The 25,049-nt window shown below is 37.0% G+C and overlaps 1 protein-coding gene across 15 annotated transcripts in view; it reads right to left on the bottom strand.

Annotated features, from left to right (window-relative positions):
- The window catches only part of SORBS2 (sorbin and SH3 domain containing 2), a 181,470-nt gene extending 157,180 nt beyond the window's left edge, over positions 1-24,290 (bottom strand). For 3 of the 15 annotated variants that reach the window (XM_064585669.1, XM_064585673.1, XM_064585675.1), the window contains exon 1: positions 23,966-24,270. The gene's annotated coding sequence lies outside the window, so the exon portion shown is untranslated. Of the gene's footprint in view, positions 1-23,965 lie in introns of all 15 variants that reach the window. The other 12 variants (XM_064585667.1, XM_064585671.1, XM_064585670.1 and 9 more) reach the window with 8 other exon arrangements.
- Positions 24,291-25,049: the final 759 nt, after the last annotated feature.

Genomic DNA, 25,049 nt, shown 5'->3' with positions numbered 1-25,049 from the left:
CAATGGAAAGCTCTAGGAGTCAATCAGTGGCTGCGGTGGAGTCCCCAAATTTGGTTTTCACCAGAGTTTATTGATAAAGTCAGTACACTTTTTGCATATGTAAAATAACTGAACTAATTCCGGAGTAACAAACAAGCACCACTTTCAACCACATTTCCTATTGTGTTGCTCATTTGAGAATTAAATGCTCCCTCTTGGTGTAGTGAGTAGTGCTAAAGAGTGATAGGGAAATTGAATGAGAAAATGTGGCTCTTTGTTTTTTGGCTTTCATTTGGATTTTGAAACTTGGGGACAAAATATAAGCTACTTAGGAGCATGTATTCTTTCCCACTTAGGAGCACTTATTCTTTTCTCTCTTTCTTCTTTTGATACACTTACTTTCTCTTCTTCTTGACCTTATGTGGGTGTTGAAATTGAAATCACATGAACAAATAACAATAAAAAATTCCCATTATATGTATCGCATTTCAAGGGATGTGAAAAATTCACAACACAGTTTCTGTCTCAAAAAATTTATAGCCTTGCTTGGGGGAGACAAAACATACCCCACGAAAAGTTCATGATAGAAGATTTAAACAAAGATGCAAACAAATCACAGATGAATTGTTATATAACATGGACACTTAATTACTAATGAATGCTATTAGCTCTAAGTACTATATGCATTTGGAAAAGAGAGAAATCCATGAGCTTTTCAATTAAGATTGAGGTGGAGGGCAGGGGAAAATGAACTCTATGAAAAGAATGTCAGTGGCGCAGTCTGGATGTAGGAAGTAGTGCTGAGACTCAGGGATGGGGAAGACAAAGGACAACCTGAAATGAGGCAAGCCCAGGAAAAAGTGAGATGAACAGAAAGCAGTGATCATCTTTGACATTCTGCTAAATTGGGTGGCAAAGGAGCAAGGAATAGGCATCCTTAGGCAAAGTCAATCTCTGCTCAAGATTAAGGAAGACAGATTGAGGGCTGTGAGGGGCAGGAGAGGTAGCTGCCCAGGTGTCCTCAGAAGGTGAGGTGTTCTGAATGGTGTAGATACGTAGTGACCACAACAGAGAGAGAGTGTGTGTGTCCACACGTATACATGTGCGTAAGCGGATGGGAGGTCTAAGAGCAGAGAGAATATAGAACGACAGGAAACCAAGGAAAGATGCCTGACATTCCCCAGGAGAAGCTTAGGCACAGAAGCAATTGGAACAAGTCCAAGATGCTTTGGAGAAGGGTTTTTTCTAGAGTCAGTACCTATTTGTTAAACATGAATTTAAGCAACAAATATTGTAATGGTTAGAATTTAATATATCCATCTACTGCAAGACTTTTAAAAGAATATATTCAGCTCCATCACCCCTTTTTAATAAACGGAAAACAACTTCCATCAAAATCATGCCAATAGAAAGCAATGATATGCTGAGCACACTTTCTTTTCAGAAAGAATTCAGATATAATGAGTGGAAAATTGCCTTAAAGAAAAGATTGAAGGAAGTGACAACTTAATTAAACCCAGGTACTGGTCCCATTTTATATTTGTCTTTCCAAACTGCAATGAATTCTGACCTATTTAGCCATGACAAAATATATATTCTGAATAATCTGTATCCCTTTTGAGGTAATTAACAGATATTTATCAGACATGAAAACACTGCATGTCTCTTATTCATAATATTTTATCTTTAAGTTGGCATTAATATGCTACATTCAAAATACCAGGAGAAACCTCAACCACATACATAAAGCAGCTACTGAGATGAAAGGCATTCCACAAGGGGGCTACTGATCTCAGGACCAGTTAACACAGCCATGAGTATTTTATGGATTGCTACAGCACATTAGCCACAAACAATTTCCATCCTAGGAAGTATACTTACTGCAGCTACTGGTGCATAATAAATATTTGATCCTAATTAGACCTAATGGATGAATCTTAATTCTGTATCCACTATGCTTTTGTAGGACATTGACCTATAAATTAGAAAAAAAAAGTTCTGGGGGTGTGAGTATAGAACTAAAGCCATTTTAACACCACTAGCATTTTTCATTTCTCTAAACTATTTGATGATAAAGAATTTTCTGGAAGTCTTTTAAGAGACAGGTTATAGTATAAACACACACAGACAAATCATCAGAAGAATTATAAAATGCATAAGGATTCAATATGATGTACTTTGTACTAAGAAAATCTTAAATTTCATTTGTTTAATTCATTAAGGAGTTCAAGGTAAAACGTAATTTCTAAAAACTTAATCTGACAAATTTTATTTGGAGTACTGATTTGGAATTTGACAGATTCAAGTCTGTTTTTAAAGATTATTTATAAAAATACTCTTCTCAGATAAGGTAAAAAGGATAACCATTTCATTTGGCAGAATTAAAAAAAAATTAACGTCTGTGCATTCTTTACTTTTTTTCCCAGAGAGAGAGAGAGAGAGAGAGCATGGAGGGGAGGGAACAAGAGAGAATCTAAACCAGGCTCCACACCCAGTGCAGAGCCCAATATGGGGCTCGATCTCACAACCCTGAGACCATGACCTGAGCCACAATCAAGAGTTGGGCACTTAAGCAACTGAGCCAGCCAGGTGTCCCTTCTTTACTTTCAACAGTATAACCTGTATCCTCTTAGAAGGCAGAAATATTTAGTCAGCATTGTCCATAAGACATATATGTAACGTAAATACTTTCAAATGAAGTAAAAAAAAGTTAAATTCTATCATGATTTCCTATTGTTTTAAAATCATGGCACCATTGGATCTGCATTTCTGAAATTATTCACCTATCTTTTAAAAAATTTACCCTTGAGAAATGCATCCTCATATATAATTACATAACCTATTAAGATACACTGACATATTACACATTAGAACCATGTAGCTCTGTAGTTTTACCAACTGTGTAAAGTTGGCCAATGTCTATAACAATCCTCAAATTCTAATGGGTGCAACACAAGGAAATTGTATACCAGTGTAGGTCAATGGAGCGTGGGGGTGAGAATTGGGGTGGGGGGAAGGCCTCTGTTCCAAGCAGTAATTTGGGAACAGGCCTAGTCAGTCGTCATGGTTAGACCACGCCCTTGGTCTTCCAAGGGATCATGTTCCTTTCCCTTTGTGATCAACAGTTTTGCTTCCAAAACTAGCAATCATGTCTAGTTTGTGGGAAAGATTGATTAGTATCACCTGTATATTTGTCTTAACAGGGAAAAGTCACTGCCACCTGGAATGAGACTACAGATTCCACTATCCTTAGACTGTATCTGAATTATGCTCCTCTAAAGCATTTGAAGGGAAAGTCACAAGAAAATAATAGGCACCAGAAATATCACAGATGTGAGGACTCTGACATGTAAGACAGTTTCTTAGTTATAAAACACACAACTTGAAATTTGGTATAAACATCAGATCCTGAATTATGCTAGCCACATTTTTACTGGCAGACAATTAGCAAAGGAGACAGAACAACAAAAACAGTCATAGAGCTTGGAAATAGCAACAAGTTAAAAAACCCAGATTTGACTATCAAGCAGGGGCTAGAGCATCCATTAACTCAGATCACAGGAGCTTAAAGGTCTCATTTTGCCCGTCTTACCATTCAATAAACATCATGGTAGAACACACCATCAATATCATTTTGGACTGAAAACAATCATATTCATTCTTCCAAGACCTTTCCTTCTAATTATATATAAAGAAGGCAATGGCTTCTCATTTCTCATATCTCATTTGAAGTAAAAATCTTTTGTTTGTTCATATCACTTATTCTGATCTCCTACCCAGTCACACTGATTAAAAGAACAAATTTAACTTTGAATGTTAGAAAACAGATCTGAAGTAAATATCAGTGTATCTAATAATACACTGATAAAATGTAAAACAAAAAACAACAGAAAAATTAAAGTCCCAGATTTTTTACAAATGTTATGTTTTAAAGCAACCATAAAATCAAGGCAGCTTAATGTAAAACAAATGAAGACATCCAGGAATTTTAATCGTGCGCATATGATTTAGACCCGTGGTTGGTAGAAGTAAAATCAGCTGGACTCCTTACTTACAGCTTCTTGAAGAGAGGATGTTGCAAGAATATCAAATAGAAGATATGTAACAGAAGCTCTTCTCAGTCCAGCTCATGATTGTTAATGTGTTTATGCTATCAAAAATTGTGACTCACATTTGAACATGTATCTCTGTAAGATTTAAAGATTACTGTAAATCAAATTAAAAATTTTCCCTCAGTCCAGTACAATTATATAGTATAGTATAATTTTTCTGTTTACTTTAGATGGATTTTTAATCATGTTTTCCAAAAACCTAGGCAGTTGATTTCCGATAAGGAGAATATTCCCTGAAGTTTACTCTTTTGTTCTAGGATCCTGGTTCTAGGTAGCTTATTCTCCAAAAAAAGCCCATATCAATCAGTCTTCAAAATTAAAAAATACGTATTCGAAGCATCCCAAGATCAAGGTCTACTCATTGTTGAGTATGGCCTGAACTCTGCATAGCTTTAACTATACATGGTCAGCTTACAAACATTTATTTGCTACATGCACTTATAGGTAATATAGGTTAACACCCAGGGCTGGATCCTGAAGAGGGTTTTCATTTCTCTACTTTTGGGATGGTTTCCTCATTGAACTACATGGAAAAACCAGGAAGCTTATTGTTCAGGGGGCCTGATTTTCTACTAGAAAACTTTAAGATATTATCAAGTTTAGTTCACTTCTCTGGACTTCAGTGGCTTCTATTATGACATAAGATATTGAGTGTGTGCTAAGCCCCTTCGGGAAACATGACTTTATAAAAAGAAGCATCTGATTATGTTGCCATTTCATGATTAGCTTCAGAAATGAGACGGGCAATTCATGTATATGACGAAGGCAAGGCAGGACAAAATGCCCTTACTGTCTTTCAAATTTTGATTTCTGGGTAGGAAAACACACACCTATACTTCATATCAAATTTTGGCCTTTAATTGTACCTTACAGCACTTAGAGATTTTTGTTAATGTTTCTTTTTCTTCATTAACGTCATATTCAAGAGACTTCAGAAATTAATGCCTTTATAAAATAATCTCAAAGTCTGATAATAGCATTTATCTTTAATGTCACTTGCGTTATACCAACACCACAATTCTATTTTAACAGTTATTCTCAGTCCTAGGAATTTGATCCAGTGTATTAACTCCTTCAAGGTAATATAATCAAGACATAAAGCCACAGCAGTCTAGCGGAGGGAAATCCATTTGGCATAGAATTGCTCCGTATTGTATAATATATCACAGAGGCAAGTTAGTCCAGCTATTTCAAGTCCTTAAAACATCTGCCTTCCCTCCAGTTAGATCTGTACAACTGGATGGTAAAGATCAGGCTTAGGTGTTTAAAAATGATGCCATAACGGTAGCTCTTTTATTTTACTTTTATTATAGGAGTTATCTTTAAGCGATAGCTTATACAAATTGGGTGGGCCCATTGATGTGACTGAAAGTAGTAAATGGAAACTGCTATAGATTATTAACATAGAGATTGGTGACCAGAACAGAGATTTCTATATTTGACATAGCTTGGGTTGTGTAGAGACTATCGTTCATAGCATTACTGACATCAAAACATGCAACTATTCACACAATGAATAAGAGCAGTGGTGCAGAAACTCTCAGGCCCTAAATAATAATTCACAAATTGCTAATAAATCAGAATAATTTTGCTTGTGTTACACTTCAGTGTTTTCTTTAGTAAATACATTTATCAATACCCATTTTATATAGTTCAATGAAATATTCCATGTATATATAAAACCTTTTATTTTTATAATGTCACCATGGTCCGTGTACATACTCAGCAGTCAGAATCATCTGCTGGAAGCACTCAGAGTCATAGTGTTAGGTTTATAGACTTGAATATAAATATTTCATTAAACACTAGTGCTTATGGATTCAAGTGGTCCAGGGGCTTTGGAATATATGACCACTGGTTGTATGGGGTATAAATAATGTGTAAGTTTAAATCGACAAAAAGAAACACTTCAGTTTTTCATGGAAAGGACTTTCAGAATTATACCACTCTACTGCAAGCAACCCGTGAGCGATCCTTTTATAAAGTGCCTCTCTGAGCTCATCTCCATTAATCTCCCCTCCTCTGCTGGTTTCCTCGCTATGCCTCAAACAAGGGTGCAGTAGCTGCCTTAGGAATTTGCAGGGACAGCTCCTTCTGCCTAGAACACATGTCCCCCAGAGAGCCGTATGCATATGGCTGCCCTGCACAGTCCTCAGCACGTTCTCCAGATCCTCTTTACTTTGCTCTATGTTAAAAGCATTTTTACTGTCTTACCTGCTATATAATTTCTTATCCTCTTTATCTTCTATTATTTGTTTCTTCCCAGGGGAATCTTAGTTTTTTGGGAGAAGCAATTTTTACCAGTGTTTTACCAGTCAGGGTTCACTGATAAGTCCCAACCACCCAGAACAGTGCTTTTCTCTTCAAGGTGTTCAGACAGTATCTGCCAAGTGAATGACCATGTTAGCTCTACGGTGATGGAGATGTCGGTGTTGTTCTAAGTTTAGAAATGAAGCATGTCCTGTGGTACGCCAAAATCCCGAGCGAGAGATAAGTTTCTTGCTTTCAGATTTGAAGAGTGACAACTATTTCTGCTTCATGTAAGGCAGGCACCTTTCAACTAACAATCTCAAAGAGTTGATTGCTTTTTTTTCTCAGTAATTATCACCATACCACACATCATTAGGTTCTGTTGTACTCTTTTCATAGATGAGGATAAGGAGCTCCATTTGATCTATCTAGAAACAAATTAAGATTTGTGTGTTCGTGTGTGTGTGTGTGTGCATGCATTGGATGGGGGAAGAGGGATATCTTTTTCTAAGGGTTGAGCCACACGACTATGACGAGATATATATTTAATGACAGTGGGTAGAGAGAACATAGTTACAACAATTCACAAAATCTCGTAACAGTGCAGGATTAAAGTAGAGAAGGCCTAAGAAACTTCTGAAATAGATGAATTGTTAAAGAATATGGAAAATGGAATAATTTGATAAGATTTAGCTGTACTTTGGATGAATGCCATAAGGAGTTTTCCAATGATAAATATCCAAAGATAGATGGTGTTACTTCAGATAGTACATCAATAAAATAAATTTGTAAGATTCCATAGTTATGATTCCATTAATTGCTTACCCTTTGTTACTATTATTTCAAAGTTGATCACATTTTGCAAAATCCTATTTTGTAATCAGTTTTCTAGGTTAATTTTAGCAATCAACTAAAGTTAAATATTCAACTTCTACAAAATATACTAGGCCACAGCACTTTGATATTCCTATGTGGCAAATTTCTATTTTCCACTGCAAGGTGGCTCATTGAAATGGTGTATACTCAAGGACTTCACAGTTTAGGGGACTCCAACAGCCATTTTGATTTACACTTTATTTGACATATTTCCATTCCGCATTCATGCCCAGATTTCCCAGGTCTTGGGTTCACCTCTTATTTCAGGAACATTGGTTTAATTGTTTAATTATTGTTTAATATTTATTGAATTAAAGGTGACTCATCTTTTATGACTCTTTTTTACTACATTTTGTTACTGTCCATGGTTTAGCCAAACATGAGGAAGGAATAATCTGAAAAATTAATAAAACGTATCTATACAGACATCCACTTTGCCATTTCAACAGCATTTTCTAGAGTAATACAGATCCCCAGAAAAGAAATACCGTAAGAGTCCTCAGCTGCCTTTTAAAAATATGAGTTCATGAGCATATCCAGAAAAATTAAAATGTGTAATGCATTAAAAACCACATTTCCCACACTGCATGCAGATATTTTTGTTTAGAAAAACACTGACAGGGCGCCTGGGTGGCTCAGTTGGTTAAGCGACTGCCTTCGGCTCAGGTCATGATCCTGGAGTCCCGGGATCGAGTCCCGCATCGGGCTCCCTGCTCGGCAGGGAGCCTGCTTCTCCCTCTGACCCTCCCCCCTCTCATGTGCTCTCTCTCTCTCATTCTCTCTGTCTCAAATAAATAAATAAAATCTTTAAAAAAAAAAAAAAAAAAAAAGAAAAACACTGACATCCTTAAAACAGTTTGTTGCCGATTTCAAAAATATGATTAAGTATAAGGAGCAGAAGAAAAAATTGTAATCAATCCTGTGAATAATTTGTTACCATATTATTAAACCAGAAAATATTTTATTTTAAATGATTGCTATTTCAGTCACATAATAAAGATGAACAGATGTAACACCAACCACAAGATTTAATCCCCCCCCCCACACACACACTTGTGTTCATCTATGGAAGAAATATATCCTTTACATTGAAATTATGTATTTCTTTGAAATGTAGTTAAAAGTGAGAAAGAAAACTTTAAACATTTTCTTTCTCACTTTTAACTCATATGCCTCAAAGCAAACACCTGAACACATGTGAAAGTACTCGAATTCATAGCTGCAATCAGTAAGGTCTTTATTCATTTAGAAATTTTGTTTCAATATTCCTCTGTTAGACTTTTTCTTGGATGTTTATCTTGAAAATCCTTACTCAAAGCTGAAATAAGTTTTTCTCCAAAGTCACATTCATCTTTCATAGGTCATTTCAGAAATCATACTCCTTCAATATTTAAATAGGAGCAAATACAACATTATCTCTATAATCCATGGAGAATTTATATATAGTAGAACAGCAAGCTATCATTCTCATGATGTTTTCTCCAAAAGACAAAGGCCATCACACAAATAGACTTGTATTTAGAGAGTAGATGTTCATGGTGGTCCTGATATATCTGTTTTTGGAGGGGTCATGCCCATAATCTCTTTATACTTTATTCTCAGCTGCTCACAAAATAGGAATAATGCAACACCTCTTCTGATTCCTACCCCAAGTAATTCATCTTCCCAATTATTTCACTAAGTTCCAAATCTAGAAGTCTTTTTGTTATTGATTCTTGGTTCTCAAAATTGTAGACTCTGCTCTCAGCCTCCTGCATTTTTCTTTCATAGTTCTCTTTACAATTTCAATCACGTGGCTGTGGTAATTACCTTCCAACAACTGTCTCCCACTGCACTGTGGACAGAGTACCAAGTAGACGCTCAACAAATGGTTATTGATTAAATGCCATAAAGATAAATGATGTCATAAATATTAGATGATCCAGAAGATTGACATTTCAGATTTTATCTTTTATATCATGCTATTCAAATGAAGTTATATTTACTTTAATTATCATAATAATTCAATGAATAGGACCTTTCCCTGCATATGATTCCATCTCTTGTTTTTGTATTTTTACTGAACATTATAGCTTCATACATTTAACACTTGGCTGTATTTAAAAAGAATGATCTAACAAATACATCAGAAAGGAAGGAAATTAGGAGTTTAGTAGTAAAACCAAATAGTGTTTTAAGTGACCACAGATGATGAATTTTAATATGTAATCAATTTCATATTTATTGAATGAAATATTGTCATACCATCTTTTTATATTGCTTCAGGCACTTATTTATTTTACTATTTAGTTTTGAAGATACACACATTTTGTTTGATTTAAATCTCTATTTAAAATAATTTATTTCTTTAAGACTTCATTTACTACCACATGAATCATATGGAGTTTTTGGTTTAAAACTTTGCGTTGTGATTATATTCCAATTTTTTTAACAAGATGTTTATTATTTAGCATTTGCCTACAACCATCATATCAGCACATAATAAGTGACAACAAAACACATAATTTGTGAACATTGTCATTACTCTGTTGGAAGGAGAATCTTGAGGACAAGGGTTTTTTGAGATAAGCAATAGGACTGACATTGGATCTCTGTTCCATGTTGGCACAGTAAGCCACACCCTTTTCTTACTAATGAGTTTGGAAAAGTTAGTTGCCAGCTCTGTGTTTTATCTGGGAAAACGCAGGACTATTGAGACCTAAACACCATGCACAGAATTTACTTCCATTGGTTGACATGGCCATCTTTCTTGGTGCTTAAAGCCTGAAGAGAAAGCAAAGGCGATGTATTTACTATATGATAGGGGAGTTTGGTAGATGGGAAATCCACATGCAAAGTTTGTTTATTTTGGCAAAATAACTCTAGCTTCAAGGGAGATGTGTGTGTAGGTAGAATCAATGAATAGTGACTTAAATTGGTATGAAGAAAAATGTGAATGCTTGCTTAAGATTCCAAGCCTGAGTAACTGGGTGACACAGTTATTAAAATATAGGCCTGGGGAAGAAGAGCATGTTGGGAGCTGGAAGATGATGAGTTTTAGAAGTACTGAGTTTGAGGGGCCCTGCAGATGTTCATAGGAAATGTTTACCAGTGACTTGGAAATGTGAGTCTGGAACTCGTGAGAGAGATCAGGGGTAGAGACATAGATTTGGGGATTATTATGAAGGAGGAAACAGGTGAAATCAGGGGAGATTGGACAAGAGGGACAGAACCCAAGGGAATATCTTTCAAGCCAGGCAAAGAAAGAGACGTGTAAGCAGAATTGGGGCATCATCAGAGAGATTGAAGGAAAATACTCCAGTGTCACAGAACACAAAGAAAGGATGCATTCTCATGAAGGTCAGAGAAGCAGCACTGTCTAATGGTAGTAATCTGAAAGTCCTTTTCTCATCTTTGTTCCCATATATTACTCTGTATTAGTAATGTAATAATAGGTTTCTTAGCTTTAGTAACAATGACATGAGGGAATTCAAAGTTACTCTTTGTGTTATTAGAACGTCACTATTTTTCTCAATGTGTTTATTGTTAATCATTTAAATATTTTATATACTTTAATGGAATTTACCTAGAAACAAAATATCTTTTCTTTGAATTTTATGACTTAAAATAATGAACTTTTTTGGCTTGTACTGAATTTTCAGACTGCATGTAAAATTACTTGTAAAAACCAAAAAAAAAAAAAAATCCAGAAAAAATTATTCAGTATTATCTATCATTTGTCAAAACTCTTAAAAAGATAGTGATGTCTGCCAATTTTTCCATTTTAGCATGTTGGAATAACTCTATATAAAACAAAGAGAAAAAAAATCAGAATAAAAATTCCCAAAATAAATACTGATTCTTACCAAATGGTAATGAAAAATCATTAGATTTTTATTCCCCTCTGATGTCCAAGAAGTGTTAAGTGTAAAAATTAAGGAAGAGTTGTATGTACGTAAATTTTTTTTAAAAGATTTTTATTTATTTATTTGAGAGAGAGAATGAGATAGAGAGAGCATGAGAGGGGGGAGGGTCAGAGGGAGAAGCAGACTCCCTGCTGAGCAGGGAGCCCGATGCGGGACTCGATCCCGGGACTCCAGGATCATGACCTGAGCCGAAGGCAGTCGCTTAACCGACTGAGCCACCCAGGCGCCCTGTAAATTTTAAAAATCAGTTAAATTTCAAGAAATATATTAAGTTACAGAGTAAAATCTTCATATTAAATATAGGCAGTACTCGCTTTGCACAGTATCATGTTCACTGGGAACTGATGCATATCTAACTGTATCTTTGGTCCTCAAGCAACTGAGAGGATTGCCTAAATATTATAAAGTCACTTCTCATACATTTATTGCATAGAGCATCTTAAAACAGTAATCCTTTCTTCTCAATCTATTATACCAAAGCCAATGTTAAAAAGGTAAGATAAGGGGGCACCTGGGTGGCTCATTTGGTTAAGCATCTGCCTTCAGCTCAGGTCATGGTCCCAGAGTCCTGGGATGGAGTCCCAGGATCGAGTCCCGTGTCGGGCTCCCTGCTCAGCACGGAGTCTGCTTCTCTCTCTCCCTCCTTCTGCTCCTCCCCCCACTTATGCTCTCTCTTGCTTGCTCACTCTCTCAAATAAATAAATAAAATCTTTTTTAAAAAATTAAAGAAATTTTAAAAAAGGTAAGATAAAATATACCTACTCACTACTAGCTCCAAACCCCATTACAAATTCTTGTAAAGCCTGACAAATTAGTTAATAGTTTAAAGAGTAAATATCATGTTTAGTAGGTTCTAAGAATTGTATATAACTAGGTCTTGTGGAATAATACACTATGAAAAATGATCTTGAATGTAGGTTTACAATAGATACTTGTCTGCTAAAGAACTAAATTCATTTTCTTTTCTAATTCACCATTGATAGAAGTTTTGGGCTCTATGCAAAAAATGTAGAAAAAAGGCCAAACATGATACCATCTGTTGTATTGTTTTACCTTTGTAAATTTTCAGAAAATCTGGGCCGCTTTAAGTAAAAAATTAATATTGTCTCTCAATATTAGCAGCTGAGAAATATATTTAAAAATCTATTCTGTTTATAGACTATATCTTAAACTTAAGGCATGTGAGATAGAGGGAAAAGACTTTTTGATGAAGGTCTTTATTCAAGCAAAGGATATGGAGAATAATATAACAAACATCCATGTACCCACTATTCATCTTAAGACAGAAGGCATTTGAATTCAGATGAAGCCTGTTGTACATCTCTCTGATTGAAACATCCTCCCTGCCTCTGGTGTCTGAATTTCACATTTTTCAGTCCATATATTTCTGTGCACTTTTATGATGCAGGTTTTTGACTGATGCTTTTTTTTTTTTTTTTAAAGGTTAAAGCAATTCCTCCCTATGTCTGGTTGTGAATTTTTATCTTGAAAGTGCTATCAAATTTTCCTGCATTGAGGTTGGTCCATAGTCAGAGTGTAAGGTTTTAACCCTCGAGCCCCATATGATTCACATATACTAGGAAAAGTAGTCTCTCAGAAATAAGTGACTGAGACACTGTAAAAAGATCTTTATGACAATATCTCATTCAATGAATATGAAATTGCCTAAGGAATGAGAGGTAGTTATCTGTGGTCACTGAAAACAGTATTCGGTTTTACTAGTAAACTCCCAATTTTCTTCCTTTCTGATTTATATGTAGACCATTCTTCTTAAATTAATAAGCACAGTCAAGTGTTAAATTTACCAAGCTATGATGTTCACTGAAAAATACAAAATGGTCTTCTGCCAAGTGTTCTTACACATATGCTCTTATTTAGTCATTCAGAATATTGATTAGAGCTAGGATATGTGTGAGTATAGAAAATTCTGATGTGGAAACAAATGACTTTTAACTCTCAATGCTTTTTGTTTAATTTCATTATCTAAAATAGATAAAGCTTGTAAGGAAGATAAAAATCTCACTGCAATCACGTTTTCTCACCTTAGCATAAAAATTATCACTTTGTTTCTAGACAAGTTTTAACAAGTTTTTGTACAAGCTGTGGTTAGTAAGTGATGGCTCTCCCCATGTGAGACAAAGCCTGAGTGCCAACTCTAAGTTAATTTTGGAACATGAAATACGTTCATTAATTTTTAAAGTAAAGTTGCTCAAACACAAGCTAACATAAAATGCATTTTGTATTGAAGACCAGTAATCACCTTAAAAATTATTTTCTTAATAAAAGACAGCTTTTCATTATTCTTTCCATAAAAACTCATCTAATTCCTACTGAATTTACTTTTTTACTCAGTTTTTTATTTTTCTACTTATTTTTGAGAAATTTATCATAAGCCCCAGTCTTCTGTGTTATCAATATAAAGTTTAGGAACTTGTTTATGTCTGGCTTTGGTTTTATTCTGCCTTGAATGAAAATAATTATATTTGATACAAAAAGAAGATTTCAATGATTTAACTTCATGTTAGAACTAGTAATGGTAAACTATTGATTTTTATAGTAAACAATTTATACACAATTGTCTACATTGTTATAAAAAACTAACATGTTATATGTAAATAATGTATATTTCAAATTTTAAAATAATTCATAGTTTACTTAAAATTTTATATTAGTTAAATAAACAGAAATATAAAACAATTTATACTTTAAGTTATAAAATGAGTTTTATAGTGAATAATTTGATTTCTTATTTAAACTCAGTCACTAAGAGGTGATACTCTGGAAGCTATTTACTTCTCCCAAAAGTTAGCATTTTATTGTCCTGTATAGTCAAGGACAATGACCACTTCCTACTTGAGAATGAGGCCTGGATCTCTTAGTTTGACATTTAACACCCTTCTTGAATTAGCACAAAACTTCTTCATTTATCTCCAACACTCCCCTGCCGAATCTTTCAGCGTAGGCTCACTGTTCTGGTCTATACACAGATTACACATGAAGGTCAGTCTGATGCCAGGCCATACCTTCTAACCCGTGGTTCTGCTGGTACCACAGCGTGGGGTTTCTAATCTAACTGCACATTTAGGTAGCCATATTGGGTTTTGGATAATTTTCCATTCTGAACCACGGTCTTTAGTCTCAGTATAATAATAATTTTTTTAAAGAGTGAATACTTTGATAGTAAAACGATAGAGGTAGACTAGAAAATATTTTTGATCTTAGATCAAAAGTACATTTTTAAAAGATTTTTATTTATTTATTTATTTCAGTGAGAGAGAGAGAGAGAGAGAGAACAAGCAAGGGGAGAGGCAGAGGAAGAGGGAGAAGCAGACTCCCCCTGAGCAGGGAGCCTGATGCAGGGCTCCCTCCTAGGGCCCCAGGATCATGACCTGAGTCGAAGGCAGATGCTTAACTGACTGGACCACCCAGGCCGCCCCTCAAAAGTACATTTCTTAACTGTATTTGGTTGTATGTTCATTAAATTCACTTAAAATGTACCCATATGTAACTTTTTCAACGTTCTTGGGTTGTTTTTAATAGTAAGAATTTGCTCTAAAAGTTGAATGCTGCATAGTTTAAAAATATTTAAATGGTCAGTTCAAACAAACACAGAACTTCTGAATACTATTTGGAGTTAAATTCAAAACCAACCAAATTTCTTAGGTTTGCAAAATTGAGCAAGAGAAGCACCACTGAGCTGAATGCATGTCAACAGCAAAGGCTCCACCAGAATTAAACCGATTCAAAGTTGTACTTGGACCAGGATATGCAACAAGTCAAAGTACCCAAAATACAATGCTTTAAAAACACATGCTGTACATGTGTTTTTCCATTAAACTAAACTCAGTTTCTTTTTTCAGGCCCAAATTTAGATTTAGAACAAGAGACTAATAATTCTATTCTATCCTCTCTAATACTGAATCGACCTTTTATAAGAGAGTACATTATTTTTCTTAAACTGTGTCAAGTTTCTAAACCTTATTATTTTTTTTGCTACCTGTGTCTTGTTTCTATCAGCCTAGTCATAACCTATGGTTCATTATACCATTGGAACATTCATGTCTTTCTCTGTAGTCTTCATCTTTCTTTTGCTTATGTTTTTTTTTTTTCCTCAGTGAAGCATAGAAAGTCAAAACTTGTTAGAATTCAGAAATATCTCTTTCATTGCTTGGACGAATCATTTTCTTTTCCTTTTTTTAGAGAGAGAGAGCTCACAGGAGTGGGGGGTGTGGCGAGGGGTAGAGGGAGAGAGAGAGAGAGAATCTCAAGTGGGTTCCACATCCAGCATAGAACCTGACGCTGGGCTTGATCTCACGACCCTGAGATCATGACCTGAGCCAAAATCAACAGCCGGATGCTTAACCGACTGAGCCACCCAGGCACCCCATGGACTAATCATTTTCTTATTATTCTTTGGCCATTATTTCTAACCTATTTTTTATGTTTGTATTTTATAACTGGGTAGAATGGCACACTTTGAAAAATCTTGACATGAAAGCCAATCTACCATTTGCTATTTACTGGGACATAAAGTGGATGATATAGCAACTTATCTGGGTGTCAGTGTCCTCATGTGTACATTGGGGAACATAATGCCTGCATGCCCAACCCCATATTAATAGTACTACCACTGCAGATTAAAATAGACAATCAAGGAAATAAAAGTAAGTACTGAATATGAACTACATATGCATTTGGTGAAACAATAAACATACAACCTATTATCTCTGATAATACTGAATATTAAATAAAATTACAGGTGCAATCATTTTGTAGGTAGACTTTCAGTTTCTAGGGCAAAGTCTAGTTGAAGACAGTGGTATGGAACTATCCTGATGGCTCATGCTCTGTAGCAGCTAGTCTCCTTTTCTTATATCTACTTTGCCCCCTTATCAGTTATATCTGCTTAATAGGGTCTGTGCTGTGCTTCATCTCCCTAATCATCCTGAACACTGGACAGCAGTCGTACTAACATATGGACCTAACTGTGAAAATTTCCTTCTCAACAAATGAACGCCAACCCAATATGCCTTTCCAGGGGTCTCCTGTCAGTCCTGTTTTTGCGATACCAAATTTCTGGATATACTCTGTCTACTGAGTTTTCTCTCCTCTGAGTCTTTTTTTTTTTTTTTAAAGATTTTATTTATTTATTTGAGAGAGAGAGAATGAGAGACAGAGAGCATGAGAGGGAGGAGGGTCAGAGGGAGAAGCAGACTCCCCACTGAGCAGGGAGCCCGACGTGGGACTCGATCCCGGGACTCCAGGATCATGACCTGAGCCGAAGGCAGTCGCTTAACCAACTGAGCCACCCAGGCACCCTCTCCTCTGAGTCTTTATTCACAATCACCTTCTTCCATCTGAATGCCCTCTGATGTGAACCAAAGACTTGATTTAAATACAGCTCTTCTCTCTGTGAAAACCTCTCTGATTTTCTAGTATTATTGAAGCCTGATTCTCAGTCCTAACTCTGTGCTCCCATGGCACTGTGGACCTCTGCATTGCCCATCTTTTTAAATTTTATTTTATTTATTTATTTGAGAAAGAGAGTGTGATAGCAAGAGAGAGCTCAATCAGGGGGGACAGGGAGAAGCAGGCTCCCCGCTGAGCAGGAAGCCGGACATGGGGCTCAATCCCAGGACCCTGGGATCATGGCCTGAGCCAAAGGCAGATGCTTAACCAACTGAGCCACCCAGGCGCCCCCTGCACTGCCCATCTTCTGATGCATGTTGACTGTCTGTGTTGTCTGAGTCTTCTATGAGATTATTAAGCTGCACGTGGCATGGTTCCTCGAACATGGTTAGTGGCAGGCTTGGCAACAGAATTCCATGTTCGTTTAATAATCTTGATCATATTTTAAATAATGTAAGATGTTCTTACATCTATTTAAGGAAGAAACAACCAATTTCTACCTTTAAACAGTGCATTTAAGACTTGAAGACCACATTTAAGATTTCAATCTCCCATCAAAACTAACAATAAAGAACAAATTTGATTATATTGGATTAAATTTGTTTCAGAATCACAGAAAGGTGAGTATGCAAGGGCAGCATGTGTCCTGTTAGTCTGAAAAATCAAGAAAGGCTATCCTTACATACATATCAAGTTATTACCAGTTACAGACTGAAAAAATCCATAAACAAAAAAAATTTTCTTCAAGTGAAAAAGCAAGTGGCTGGTAAGGTCACATTCAAAAGTTAAAACAGATGCTCTGGCCTTGGTTTTTAATATCGTTCTTTATTAAAGGAACTAGGGCTCCTTGAAGAAATGGCTGATTCTAGGACTGGGACAGGAAATATATACAATGAGGCTGAAGCATCTTGTAGTACCAGGGAAAAAATCCTCACAATGATGGGACTATGTCAAAGGCCATAGCTGGGGCGCCTGGGTGGCTCAGGCAGTTAAGGGTCTGCATTTGGCTCAGGTGATGATCTTAGGTCCTGGGATTGAACCCTGTCTCGGGGTCCTCGCTTAGCTGGGAGCTTGCTTCTCCCTCTCCTTCTGCAGCTCCCCCTGCTTGTACTCTCTCTCTCTCAAATAAATAAATAAAATCTTAGAAAAAAAAAAAAAAGGCCATAACAGCCTCGCGAAAGAACTGCACATGGCTACAGCTGGGGCCATACTTACTTTACTTAAGTAGTATTGGATTATAATGCAAAGTATAAAATACATATCCCTGTGTTCATATTGATACAAATGATTGAATTTAAATAAGCTGGGGAGAATAGACAATCTGCCATGCAGAATTCAATAATTCAAATAATTTATGTAGCTACTCCATCAGGAAGAGGAGTGTGACTCCCTACTTGTTAAGTGCGAGCTGCACGAAGTTACTGCCTCTGGGAGACTACAGTAAGAAAAGGAGGAGAAAGAGTAACGTTACAGTGGAGAAACCTGACAGACACTCCCTCAGCCAGGTGATCAAGGCCATTAAGAGTGATGGCTCATGTTGATAGTATGTGCCCTTGACATGACGTGATGAGAATGGCACCTTACCTTTGTGGTCTTCCTTCCCAAAACACATCCCTGTTTAATCATTAGAAAAACATCGGACACATTCCAATAGAAAGATGTTCTACAATATACCTGACCAGTGCTCCTGAAAACTATCAAGGTCATCTAAAACAAGGGAAGGGTAATAAACTATTACAGCCAAGAGGAATCTAAGAAAACATGATGACTAAATGTAATATAGCGTTCTGGATAGGATCCTGGAACAGAAGAAGGACATGAGGTATAAACTAAGGAAGTAAGAATAAAGGATGGACTTTAGTTAATAATGTATCAATATTGTCCACTAATTGTAACAAAGTTACCATATTAATGTCACATGTTAATAATAGGAGAATCTTGGTGTGGGGTATATGGGAACTCTAGTCCCATCTTCACAATTTTTCTGTAAAGTTAAAATTGTAAAATAAAAAGTTTGGTTAAAAAAATGGATATTTTGCTTTGACCTGAAAGGCTTCCTTCATATCTACTTTATTTTTATCCTACTATGAATTATTCAACAGTTACTACACAGGTCTACCTGTGGCACCCATGCAAATAAACTCAGGGGGCCACGGGCTAGCCTTGTAATGGGTATGAATCTCACAGCCCCCAGAGCTAACTCCATTGGACTTTTTCCTCCTCCAACGACTCAAGAATGGCAAAATTTGCAGGGAAGACCTTTGTTTCTCCTGGAAAAAGAGAAGGGGAAATAATAGAGAAGAACCATGAGAAAAGAAAAAAAAGAATAGTTGAACCAAGAGACTCAGAAAGGCCTTCTGCCCGAGTACAGAGGAAAGGGGAGTCTCCTCCTCCCATATCCACCCTGACTCTAGCCAGTGGCCCAAGTGGGCTTCCTAATGGGTACAGGAGTGATTTAGAGGGTCACTGGGGTCTCCTACTCCATGATTCCCCAGGATAAAGCCCAGGATGAGAGTGATATTAAGGAGACCTGACTATCCCCTGACAGCAGTCTCTGCATTTAAACCTACAAGAAATGCCCACATATTTTTGACAGTCCATCTTGGATAAGTAAGAGGCCTTAAGATCATCATGGTGTTTTGATATTATAATTATTAAAGCATTATTTAAAGTACTACTTCTATTTCACAGCCAATTATAATATCCAAATAACAAGTAAAAACTTAGGTAGAGAATGATGACCTTCCTGGAAATGACTGTTTTATCTGCTTCAGGTCAATAACCTTCTTCAGCCTATCTGGGTGGGGACCCTATTGTGTCATCATCTAATATTGATATCTATCACTGACACTAATTTTTTTTAAGAAAACTAATGTAATACTATAAATATGGGTTATAATAATATATTCTTAAAGAATGGGTAAGTGCTATATGGACTCCATTTTTCTGACAGTAAAGCACAAGAGAAGATTTTCAAGTGACTGATTTTTGTGTTCTTAAATAATTAGTGAAGTCATTGTGGTTTTTTTTTTTAAGATTTTATTTGTTTGACAGAGAGAGAGTGCAAGCAGGGGGAACTGCAGGCAGAGGGAGAGGGAGAAGAGAAGCAGGCTCGATCCCAGGACCCTGGGATCATGACCTGAGTCAAAGGCAGATGCTTAACCGACTGAGCCACCCAGGTGACTCTTGAAAGGTCTTTTCATGATTTAAAGAAACATTTGCATATGCATAAATTTGATGTTTATTTTCAGCCTGGTATTTTTACCCTTTCCCTTATTCTATTTTATTATGGATGATAGTTTTCAAAATATCAAACTCTTTGTACCATGATGTGTTTAGGGAGAACCCCCCTGGTAGGATGGTCCTGAATTGTTTTCTCTCATTTTCTCTACACCTTCATTTGTGCTTCTTTCTCTCCTCTGCTCTGATGTATTAGTTTTGGGATAACAAAATCAGATATGATACATTATGAATGGTGAAGTCAGTGTTAATCTGCAGCTCCTACATACAAGACCCCCAGGTTTTGTTATTGTCAGCTTTTTAAATGCCTTATTCAGTGTGGGATCAATTACAGTCATTTTGTGCATCACCTGTTAAAAATGCAAACTGTATCTTTAATAAAATGCTCTTGGGTATTAAGAATAAGATTATGAAATTTTCAAAATGAAATTTGATGGCAGTTTAATTTTATAATGAATAACCGTAAACCTCACTAAATTTAGTCAAACTAAATCTTTAGTGAGGTCACAAATTTATTTTTATGAAAATCCTTCAAATGAGTTCAGAAATCCTCCAGCTGATAGAAAGATGTCAAATCTTAGTTCTCTGGGTGGGTTAGCATCTATAATGGTCATAGTAGCATGAAGTTCTTTCTGAGACTGGCTCATGCAATTTCATCCACAGCTATGTAGGTCTCCTAATTGGTCATATTTTTATTAGGCATTGTTTACCATTTCTGGAATCCTAATGATCAGAATGTAATCCTTGGTGTCTTTAATGAGAAAAATAATATGCCTCCTTCTCCCAAATTCAGTGTTCGACCAATACATATTTATATGATCAACAAAAGAAAGGAATGTTTTCAGATCCTGGGCTTGATTATTTTTTTTTGTTTTAGATGCGACAGATTTGCTGAACAAAGCTCGCTCACAAATCCCCTCTTCCTCTCTACTCCCCATTTTCCCCACTCAGTGGGCACATGCACACACACACACACACACACACAGCCCTTCGCAACCCTGCACCATCTGACTGTTAATACACACATCAGCTCTAGGTCACCCAGCTTTTCTGAAGGAAATTGTCTCTGCCGAGTACTCTTTTATTCTCAGTATACGTTACAAGTAATAGTACTGAACTTTTCAATGCTTACAATGTTCCCTGGGAGTGTATCAGTTGAGCAGGCAAAAAAAAAAAAAAAATCTGGAAGTTTATTATTTTCCCACCAATATATTTGACACCACCTTTGGAGAGGGGAACAAAAGGCACACTGTCAAATGGATAGACCTGGACAAAATGTTACTGTTTGTTCCTCACGAGCACAGAGGTATATTTGAGCAAAGAAAGGCATTCCATGACTCTCCTGGGACTTCCTTCCTGCAGCTGAATTATACCAACATGTTCACACCACTGTGGTTCAGACTGTGTTGGAATTTAAAATGCAGGCTTATATTTGCCGATGTTTAAATACTACAGCTATAAAAATTCATATTAGGATTAAACCTGCCTTAAAATATCATAGAACAAATGAGAATTTATTGGGGAAAAAAGTGTGTACACATGAAATTACAGTAGAAGATATGAAAATAAGGGATGTCCTTGTTTGACAGATTCACTACTTATACAATAAAGCCTCAAAGTCGCCAGAAGTCCCCAGGTTTTGGATTATGTTTCAAATCCAGACTCACTGACATTCATGAAACTTCTGGTAAAATGTGGGCCAAGTTTCGAGCAAGGCTGAGTAGAATACTTCTTTCATGTGGAACCTGTGTGAAACTCGGTCTTTGGCGGGTCTCACCTTGAGCTTCACATTCAAACAATCCAAAATTTCAGAGCAAAATTAAGGGGTGAAGGGAAACAAACAAACCCCACAACAATGACAAAACAGGAAAAGACGACTTGCCGGAGAATGGAGTGGCTATCATCTTCCAAATCCATTTCATCTCGGTGCCGCTGGATCCTCCAACTAAACTTGTATTGCCTTTGGCAATACAATTGCATTCAGCTATGTCAAATCAAGGCTTCCTACTTTTTTTTTTTTAAAGATTTTATTTATTTATTTGACAGAGAGAGAGAGAGACAGCGAGAGAGGGAACACAAGCAGGGGGAGTGGGAGAGGGAGAAGCAGGCTCCCAGATGAGCAGGGAGCCCGATGCGGGGCTTGATCCCAGGACCCTGAGACCATGACCTGAGCTGAAGGCAGACGCTTAACGACTGAGCCACCCAGGCACGCCGACACTTCCTACTTTTAAGGGGGAGAAAATTCTAGACCTCCAAAGGCTCCAGGAAGCAGTGAAGCACCTGGTCAGAATAACCAGAGGATTTAAAATGTTGACTGTACACAGAAATGTGATTATTAATATACACCTTCCAATGCAGATTTGAAGGGGAAGAGGTAGCAATTAAACGTCCAACTTTTGGAAATAAAAAAAGTAGGATGACTGAACATCTCTAGGTTTTCTGACTACATTCAAATTCTAGAGATTATGTTACATCTTCGCCTCATGGGAAGCCACCTCTCCCCTGGCATTCGCCCAGCCCCGCCCCTCTGGAAACTCTGTCCTGCGGCCACTTGGTTCCTTCCTTCTTCGCAAGGTGCAGGGTGCAGTCTGGGCCGGCTGTAAGGAGCCGCAGTCCTTGGCCAGGACTGAAAAGGTCTCCTGAGAGGATTAGGCTCATTCTACTCCTAACCTGCAACCAACTAGCAGGGGCAGTGTGCCAGGGGCCGCCAACCTCTGTCTCTAGCAGAGGACTTGGAAAATAACAAACCAGTGTAATCAACACGAGTTTTCTTTAAAGTAAAGGGAACGTTTAAAAGAATGTTTGAATGGCAAGAAAGGGCTCCACTTAGCCTATTTTAGGAAATACACTTGTTTATAAAAATTTCTTATCCCTCATTCAGCCGAAGTTTCACCAGCATAACAGACTTTTGGCAGCAAAAGGTTTTTTGCTTTTTTTTTTTTTTTGTCTCCCCCCAACCCAGTTTTCCTTTTTAAAAATTTTCTTTCCTTTTAATTTTTCTTCTTTTTATTTTTTTTAAAGTTATCCAGATAATCACAGTGTGTTTAAAATGCATGTTTTCTTTTGACATGTGGTCTGAGATACCAATAAACTTCTTTGGAGACAAGAATCTTTAAATTCCAAGGATTTCAGTGTCCCTGTGAAAAAAGCAGCATTAGGGCCTGAGGCAAACTGTACTTCTGAGGCAAGAGGGCAGTCAAGGGAGGGGTTGATAGACTCGGGTTGTATGCACCAGCCTTTGCTGTGTTCACAGATCTGCAGCAGAGAGCTGTCGTAAAGTCTATGTGGTGAGAGACCCTGCCATAAAAAAGTCTTTTTCTTTGAGTTGGGGGTTAATCTAAGACATCATCAGCGGGGAAAAACCAAAGCCCAATAGATTATTTAAAGGAAATGGTATAAAAGCATTAAGCAAACAACAACAACAAAAAGATTTTTACTGAACATAGTAAGTACCCACAATCAAAGTAAATGCTGTGTTTGAAGTTAAAGTCCACAGATCAAAGTACTTTGCAAAAGTGAGCATAAGGAGGGGGAGAGGAGAGAGACAGAAACCTCACCAAAATATTGTACTGTCAACGTTATGGAAACCTGCTAGCAAACGACCTGCGGCTAGGTAAGGCATTTTCAAAACAGAGTCACCTGAATTGTCCTAGGGACATACAAAAAAAAAAAAAAAAAGAAAAAAGAAACAAACAAATAAAAAAAACCTGTTCGAATTCCACACTAGCAATCAATAAACCAGGGACGAAAGAACAAAATAAAGTAGAGCTGTCTCATTGTCCTTAAAGACCAAGTACTAACATTTTCTTTACTCAGGTGGTTGTAACTTCTCCCTTTTTTTTTTTTCTTTCTTTGGGTGCCTTGAGAAAGTTAAAAATAAGTAAAACAGTCTAAACAACAAAATTATGATGCTGGAAGCCCCCCTCTCGGTTGGCACTCAGGTTAATTAGAGTTCCGACGCGGCTCAGTCACAGGGAGTGTGTATCATGGGTCAACATGACAGAGAGCTTGGGGCCAAGTTTAAAAGTACAGCCACAAAAATGCAGAGATGCCACTTCTGTATTCCAGAACACCGTATTTACCTGGAAATCGTTTGCAGCCCCCGCTTAGCTTCACTATAAATGAGTTATTTAAAAGACATTAGTCATAAACATATCATAAACCATTTAAATAATTCCAGAATAAAAATCTTACCTACAGGCAGCTGGCGTTCAACAGTTGCTCTAAACAGAGGAAGTAGGAGTCAGTGGCCTTTTACATGTAGAGATTGTTTATTTAGCCCTTTTTAAAAGGTCTTGAACTCCAGAGGTTTAAGATTAAATCCAATCCAAGTGTCTGAAGGAAAAAAAAAAAAAAAGGCAAGAGAGAAGGCAAATAAGAGAGGGAAAGAATCCCAGCTGCTGGGTGGTGCTACTGTTCTGAGAGCATTTGAGCTATTTTCAGCATTCACAGCAGCCGGAGTTGTCTGTAAAGGGATGAAAAAGCCATGTCTGAGTCGCCACCTCCCTCCCCCTTGCCCCACGTGGTGGGGGGGGGGAGGGCGCATGCACCAGGAAACCCACAACAACTTGGTTCACCGTACAACTACTCATTTAAATTTTGGGGAAAACTGCCACCGCTCTTGAAAAACGACAACAAAAAATCCTGACTGCAATCTTAAAGAAACACGGTGCCTTGCCGTAATCCTCAAGTTTTCAGAATGACTTACCTGATTTGTTGAAAATAAGGTGTCCTATTTATGCTTTATTGAGAGGGAAGATGTTTCTTCCGACATTTACTCGCCTGGATGGGTCTTAAAAAAATATTTTAGATCTCTCTGAGGAATATCTGTTCTCACCCTATCCTTCTTAAGACTGAAGACAAATGGTTTATTTCTAGCACGCACCTAAATTTCCAGTTTCATCAACTATGCTATTTTTGAAAGCTACTGGGTTAAGCTGTTGACATTTCTTATCTGTTGGCAGAGACTGGGGACCATTCAGTGACATGATGCAGACAGACACAGATCCCCTGCTTCTGCCTCCAAAGAAGTAATTCAGATTGGGTCACCAACAATGGCCAGCAGACTTTGAGCTTTCACTTTGTTTCTAGAATTATAAAGGAAGATCTGGACATTCTGTGCATTCATTCATTTATTCATTCATTCAGCAACTTAAGTGGCAAGTACATCTGAGTCTCCTCTACTCAACACATTCTGATGATACAAGAGTGGGCAAAATAAACAGTGTCCTTGCCTCAGAAGGTTTACAGCACGAAGAGGCAGCAAGAATAAATAATA

This window comes from Mirounga angustirostris, unplaced genomic scaffold, assembly GCF_029215605.1.
Source record: "Mirounga angustirostris isolate CCGP_5_RB_7025 unplaced genomic scaffold, mMirAng1.0.hap1 SCAF_2, whole genome shotgun sequence".
In the NCBI taxonomy this organism is placed as follows: domain Eukaryota; kingdom Metazoa; phylum Chordata; class Mammalia; order Carnivora; family Phocidae; genus Mirounga; species Mirounga angustirostris.
Note: the sequence above shows the minus strand (reverse complement) of the source record. Positions and strands in the feature narration are given on the sequence as shown.